The sequence below is a fragment of the Hyaena hyaena genome, unplaced genomic scaffold (genome assembly GCF_003009895.1).
Source record: "Hyaena hyaena isolate Hyena2069 unplaced genomic scaffold, ASM300989v1 scaffold_2778, whole genome shotgun sequence".
Taxonomy (NCBI): domain Eukaryota; kingdom Metazoa; phylum Chordata; class Mammalia; order Carnivora; family Hyaenidae; genus Hyaena; species Hyaena hyaena.
The window spans coordinates 1-7,108 of record NW_024083427.1 but is presented as its reverse complement, the minus strand read 5'-3'; the positions used below and the strand labels follow the sequence as shown (position 1 = coordinate 7,108).

General features: G+C 56.0%; 2 non-coding genes across 2 annotated transcripts; one reads left to right on the top strand and one right to left on the bottom strand.

Moving 5' to 3' along the window:
* Positions 1-2,115: 2,115 nt before the first annotated feature.
* Positions 2,116-2,279, bottom strand: LOC120227682. The gene has a single exon (XR_005527313.1). It is a non-coding gene; the product is annotated as a U1 spliceosomal RNA (small nuclear RNA).
* A 3,285-nt stretch (positions 2,280-5,564) lies between these two features.
* On the top strand, positions 5,565-5,654 carry TRNAY-GUA. The gene is given in 2 exon segments: positions 5,565-5,601; positions 5,619-5,654. It is a non-coding gene; the product is annotated as a tRNA-Tyr (tRNA).
* The last annotated feature ends 1,454 nt before the right edge of the window (positions 5,655-7,108 follow it).

Sequence of the window (7,108 nt, the reverse complement as noted above, 5' to 3'; positions counted from 1 at the left end):
GAAGCCCCCTGGAGGAAAACTGTCCCTAGTTACTTGCTAACTGTGTGCCTTCTGAAAGAAAAGGGGTGTATGGCGGAGAACGGTAGTCTCACACTGCACTTGGAGAAGCAGAGCTGAAAGAAATAGATGTGTGGAGTTGGGCCCTAGGGAATAATGGTACTGATTTAGAGACATAGAACCAATAAAAATAACCTGACCAAAAGGATAAGCCACCCTCAGGTGTAAAACAATACCCTTTGTTAAGAACTCAATTAGAAGGAATAAAACCAGTGATGAAAGAGTTAGAAAGTGAGATCTTTTAATCATTTTAAAAGAGCACTCAGTGTATAAAGAAGTAATCTACATGAGATAAAATGGTTGACCAGTACATAGATTTGTGTAAGATCTTAGAAAAAAAAAATGTTTTTCCATTACCATTAACTCCTATAGTTTCAAACTCTGCAGTGACCTTGACGTTAAGTACCGTCATCTGCAAAGCTTTCTTCTGTAGTGGATCTGCTTGTTTTTCTGTCCCTCTAGTGGACAAGTCTAAATTCTCTTCGCTTTTACTTATGGAATCCCATATTTATGGAAAAGATTTCTCAAGGCAATCAGGACTCTCCTATCTTCTGTAGTCATTTACAGGAAAACTTAGAGGAGCGTGTCCCACTAGCAGGATCTATAATTATTCAATATGTAGACGATCTGCTGGTAGCCTCCCAAACTAAAGGGCGATAATGTTCCTGGAATGGACACTTTGGCTTTGTTACAGTCCCTTCCTCCAAAGGGTCATACGGCCTCCATCACTAGACACGCTGCAAAATTGTGAAACCGGAGTAAACTACTTAGAACGTGTTGTCAGCTGGAGAGGGCTGCAACCAACGTGTTACAATCTCAAAGGCACCCAATTTTGCAGTAAACCAAACAGTCTGCTACCGAAAAAGGATAGTTTAAATGTGGTGGACGAGTAAGGTATCGTAGACAGTAAGGTTTCAGCTTTTACAGAACAGGCGAAACCAGTGACAAAACATTGCACGACCATTCCCCAGATCCTGCGGATGGTTTGGTTCCTAAAAAAAATATTTCTGAAGAAATGAAATCGGCTATTAGAGTCATTCCCTCAACTTTTCCCAAAGTTTGAAAAACTTTTCCACTAGTCTTGTCATGAAACTACAGGTTGCTGCTAGTGGGGGCTTACCTCCAAAGCTGGGGTTAGACTATAAACCAGCAGCATGATTTCTCAGTTCCGGGTGCCAGTGCCCTGGGGGAGTGCCTGCCCGGGCGCCTCCAAGTTGTGGCAGGCAGCTGCTACCCTGTCTGAAAAGGCTCACTGAGGTCACTTACTTAGCTATCAAAGTGAAAGAAAAGAAAAGCGAAAGGAAAATCCAGTTGGATTCATGCTTTCCAAGTGAAGCCAGCAGCACTTCAGGAGAACTGGACTACGGGTTTCACAAGGACTTGACACAGAAGCTTTCTGGAACGACTGACATTGGTACCGAACGCATCTGTCAAGGTATAATTGATTCCTACAGGAGTTAACAGATTTCCGGCTAATCTCACTCGGCGCTGCCAGGAGTAGACATGATCGGATTTAAGTCCAACAACAGCGGGCCACCTCCGTTAGTAATCTGCTTTGGGGTAGGAAGACCAAAGTAAAACATACTAATCTGTATCCAGAGAAGCAACTTACCCTACCCCAGCCCTAAATTCGACACAAAAATGTTTTAACTGGATTGACGGACGTGGGAAGAAAAGAATCCTTCTTGAACCTATACAAAGCCCTAGAAGTAAGTAAGTAGCCCCAGCTGGTGAGCGTTTAGAATTCTCACGCGGACGAACACAATCCCACCGCTTCAGCTGCAAGGAAGCACGTGGAAGTTCCCGACGTGGCCAAGGGCGTCCTAGGAACTACGGCGGGCGTTACCGCCCCCAACGAACACCCGGAACCTCCAGAAGCCCGCCTGAAGATTAAGAATAAGCACAGCAGCCGGTAAGAGGCACCCAGCGCTCAGAAACGCCACCTCCACGATAGCTCGCATGCGGAAGCTCGCTGGCCGCGGAAACCCGTAGAACACATGAAACCTGGTCTCTCCGGAGAGCCCACAGCGCCCGCCTGTCGTTTGCAACAAGAGAAGCCAGGGGAAAGCGCGAACGCAGTCCCCCACTACCACAAATTATGCAGTCGAGTTTCCCACATTTGGGGAAATCGCAGGGGTCAGCACATCCGGAGTGCAATGGATAAGCCTCGCCCTGGGAAAACCACCTTCGTGATCATGGTATCTCCCCTGCCAGGTAAGTATGAGTTGCGCGGCCCGCCTCGGCCCGCACCCTGCCGCTCGCCGCGCTTCTTACACACGGTCGCCGCCCCCGCGTGCCCTCCGCGCCGGGGCTCCCTGCGCGGCCCCCGCCCCACCCTCTCGCGACGACAAGACAACCGCGGGCGCCTTTGCCTCGCCCCCACGCGGGGCCTGCGGGCCCGGGCGGCCCGGGACCGGCAGCCTCCGCGCGAACGCTCATCTACATACGCCACGCCTTGCCGTGACGTCCCCCCGCGTCCGGTCTCCTGCTCTGGGACACCGGATGTACTGGTCGCCGCGGAGACCCGCCGAGGCCGGGGGCGGGCGCAGGTGGGCAGGAGGCGAGGGATCCGGGACCTGGCAGCGAGACCCCAGAAGGCAGGGGTCTCCCGGAGCCCAGCGGGGGTGGTGGCGGCTCAGGGCTCGGACGTGGGCCCAACCTGCCTCTCAACAAAAAGAAAATTTCGGTCCATTTTTGTCCTCGCTTCTTCGAAACTCATTTTCAAATACGATCGAAAGCTCAGGAAAGGTCTTTCTGCCGCTTGACGTTAAGTGCCCAGCTGCCCTAGTAAGAAGTCGTGGCCATGTTCAGTCATGGCCTAAAAGGGCCTCGGTATATGCAGTAGCCTCATCTAGTAACGCTAGAAGGAAAACCAGGATTCTGAGGTGTGAAGAACGAAAAACCAAGTACGGCGCTAAACAGTGCCCTTCAACCGCAGCCAGTCGTGCGCACGCCCAAGAGCCCCGGCGGTCCGGGGTCAGGCGCCCTTCAGCCCTTTCCCCCTCGTGCCGCCCCAGCCGCCCCAGCATGCACACACGGTGGCGCCGACCAAGTGCCCTCTGGTCCTTTCTGACTTGGGCGCCGTCAAAGGAAAACGCAGCAGACAGTAGTGAAAGTGGTGAAAAAAGAGGTCATGCAGTGACTTGTGACGGTAGAGGAAAGAGCTCACGAGCTCCAATCCGATTTGGGCAGAGGTGATTTGGGCGTTTTCCTGGAAGAAAGAGGGGAAGAGGGCTCGGTCCGGGTCAGAGAAGTGAAAAGTTCAAAGGGTAGTTCGGTGTGACTGCTGTTAGGCCGTGGTGTTTGCTAGCTGGCAGTTCCTGAACTGAGGATGCGCCCCTCCCACAGACACTGCGAGATAGGCCCTGCGTCCTTCCCGATCACATTTCAAAGTCGGAGTTGTAAGAGAGCCAGAGTCACAATCGCAAGCCCTTTTCAATAAATGCCCTAAGAAAGAGAAGTCGGGGGCCTGTGTCAGGTGTTTAACTTCCCCGGGCTGGAGGTCAAACTTAGGACCAGAACCTTCTGCTGCCTGCCGGAAGCTGTGCTGGAGTCTGGTCAAGCCTCCGGGCGGGTGGGGGGTGGGGTGGGGTGGGGTGGGGTGGGGGTGACAGTTCTTATGTGGGTCCTTCTGTGTTCAGACGTGTTCTTCAGCAGGCTCTCGGCATAAGAAAGTCTGTTTGGTGATGAAACAAGACAACCCTGCACTGCCCCCTGGCTGAACCCTGGCTCCTGGCCCCTTCTTTTCTATTCTGATCTCCTCTTTGATGACACTGTTTGCCCATTCAACAACGGTTTGTTGTTGTGCCAGACACTGAGGAATTGGTAACAAAAAGGTCTCTTGGCCCTCATGTTTTGTAGAAAGGGGCAGAGGGAGTGGGAGAAAGGTCGCCAGTGGATGCGATAGGTAAATTAATTAGTGTGTTGGGTGTCAGGGGGTGCTCAGAAGAGGGTACACCGAGACGGTGCTATGCTCCAAGCAAAGACTTGAAGGAGGTGAGGGAGCTGGTCACGGGATGGGCGCCGGAGCATCCCCAGCACAAAGGTCCGCTAGAGCAACGGCCCAGGTAAGGTCGTGTGTGGAGAACAGCAAGGAATAGCAAGGAGAATTGCAAGCAGGGCAAAATGGAAGAGTTGTACCAAATCACGTCAGAGAGGTGACTGACTCAGGTTGGGGATAAGATCATGAGGGTCTCGAAGATCATTGTAAGAGGGTCCTCTCCCCCCCCCCCCCGATAATATTTCTATCTCGCTTGGGAAATCATCTACCTAGATGTTCCAATACTGCTTTAACCCCTTCTTGGTGTCTCGGCTGAGAATGCCTGTCTCAGTTCTGCATGGAAATGACCACAGGTACTCACTGCTGCCGAGGATCTCCTTGGGTACGGCCGTCGCTCTTGACTTGGGCTGCCACCTCTGCGAGTGTTTTTCTCTAGTCCGTCTCAGGTGTAAGCGGTCCCTGGCCAGGGCCGTCGTGCTGCGGGCCGCCCCTCAGAACAGACCGTCAGGCATCACCAGCGACCGCTCAACTCTGCGCAGACCGTTGTTAAGACTTTCAATCTGACTGAACCAAAAGTTTTTGTTTTGGTTTGGTTTTTGAGGTAAGCTACATCCAGTCCGGGCTGGCTCAGTGGGGACTGGCTCAGTGGGTGCGGCATGCGACTCGATCTCAGGGTCGTGAGTTGGAGACCCAAGTTGGGTGTAGAGATTACTTAAAAATCTTAAAAAAAAAAAAAAAAGAAGAAGAAAAAGGAAACACACACACACACACACACACACACACACACACACACACACACAGCAGGGCTCGAACTAACAACCTCAAGACAGAGGGCCGAGCGCTCTACCGACTGAGCCAGCCAGGCAACCCTCAACTGGCAGGTTCTGAGCAAGGGAGTGGCTTGATCTGAGTCCTCCACCTCCCACTCTGCTTGGCACCGAAAATAATACTTCTTATCGTTGTTATTAAAAATAAAATATCTGGCTGTTAAGGACGAAAGCAGGGAAATCAGTCCGTTTAGAAGGCTTGCATAACCCAGGCAAGACGATATTGGCTTCTTACGGTGGCCAAAAAATGTCATTTTGGCCTAAGGATTATTTTGAACTAAAGGCATTGACAAACCAGCAGGTGGTCAGGCGGCTCGCAGCCGCCTGCCCGGTGCCCGCTCCAGCGGGTGCAGCTCGGCGAGGTCGCCGCACAACCTACACGCCGGTTTCGCCCACGCCCCTCCTCCCCTCTCCCGCCGCGCACCGCTGTCGCCCCCACCTGTAGAAAGGAGCGCCGGGAGGGGAAATGCAACAGGCATCTCGCCAATCGCGAGCCGGGATGCTGGGCCACCGCCCGGGCAGCCGCCCCACAGCAGGGGACCTGCTCCCCCTGCCCGGAAAGGGGCGCTGGGGCGGCGTCTTCCAGCCACGCCGAGGCATGCCGGACCTCCGGCTCGCCGCTGTGGTGTGGCCTCCGTCATCTCAAGAAGCAGCGGTGACCCGGGCCCGCCAGCGTGCGCCCTTCGATAGCTCAGCTGGTAGAGCGGAGGACTGTAGGCTGGATACGCGCGGACATCCTTAGGTCGCTGGTTCGATTCCGGCTCGAAGGAGGTGCCTGACGCTTTTGCGCCACGCGGGGAGGCCCCCGCCGCAACTCCGCCCCGCCCGGGGCCCCGCGGCAGCCCCGCTCTCACGGGCCAAACGCAGTAAGACCTTCACGCAACGCCTGCCCGCGGAGCCGCTCGCGCGCGCCGCCGCCGCCGCCGGGGAACGCCACCCGCGCCTTCTTCCCGCCGCTTACCTGCACGTGCGCGGGGGCGCTCCTGCCCCAGCTCAGCCCCGCGCCGCGCCGCGCCCCTTCCCGCTTTGATTCGCCCGCCGCTCCCGCTCCGGACAGACGCGCGGGCAAAGAGGCTCTGCCCGCGGCAAGCCCTCGAGGCCGACGCAAGCGTCCGGGCCGTCACACGGGGCAGGGGCGACCATGGCGTCCTTCACGGAGGCTCTCCCTCCTCGATACTCCTGCCTTGCCTCCGAGGACAAGTCGCTGCTGGGTCTGTCGCTCCCAGTCGCAGTCCCTTCTGTCTCCTTCCCGGTCTCTCACAGGGTCTCTAAACACCCCGGTCTACGGAGACAGAACCCCCTCTTCTCCGACCAGCGTAAACTACTTGTGGGACAGAACTGTCACCCTGAGGTGTTCTAGGCCGTCGCCAGTTGTGCGCTCGCATCAAGGCTGACCCTGGCAGAAACGAAACGCAGCAGGGCTCCCTTCATGGGCCTTGCCTGTCCTGATGAGAACTTCGGCGGCCCCTTCAGGTCTCCTGTCAGTCTGAGGACAGGCCTGCGGTGCCGGCACGCTTCAGCTTTCCCGTGCCTTCGCACCTGTTCTTCGTAGCCGAGGGGCGGGGGGCCGCGGGGTGAGGGCAGGGGTGGAGGGGGCCGCTCCTGCCGAGAGGGCAGTGATGACTCGCACCCCGTACAAGGGTGGTACATCCACCCGCACCGATTCTCCCCCTACATCGGACGGAGGGAAGAGAGAAATAGATGAAATATTTCTATCTTACCCGCTTTCTGGCCACGGGCCGGCCGGACCGCTGGGGTCTCCACCTGTATGTCGAAAGGGGCGGGGGCGCCGCGGCTGTGTGTGTGTGTGTGTGTGTGTGTGTGTGTGTGTGGAGTTTGGCGGCAAAACGCAGACTTAGCGCTCAGAGAGAGCCCCGAAGAGTCAGGGTCGGGGCGATGGGGGGCTAGAGGCAGGGCGCAGAAGAAGGGGAGGGTGTGGGGGGGGTGAGACGTGGGCAGCTGTCATCACGGTCGGGCGCACAAATTCACCTCCTTACCCAGGCAGCTGGGCTGCGGGTTCTGACCCGCTGGTTGACTTGGCGCTCGGCCCTTAAGGCTAAATTGGCAGGGCCTGAAGGGGAAGATACCAAGGTCCAGCCGGAGAGCACCCACCCAGGAGCAAATGGGCTTCACCTTGGGAACGGAGCCAGTTTGTTGCGGTGGGAGGAAGAGCGTGGGTGCAGAGAAGAACGCCAGGGAAAGGTCCTTCTCTCCACACACCCCC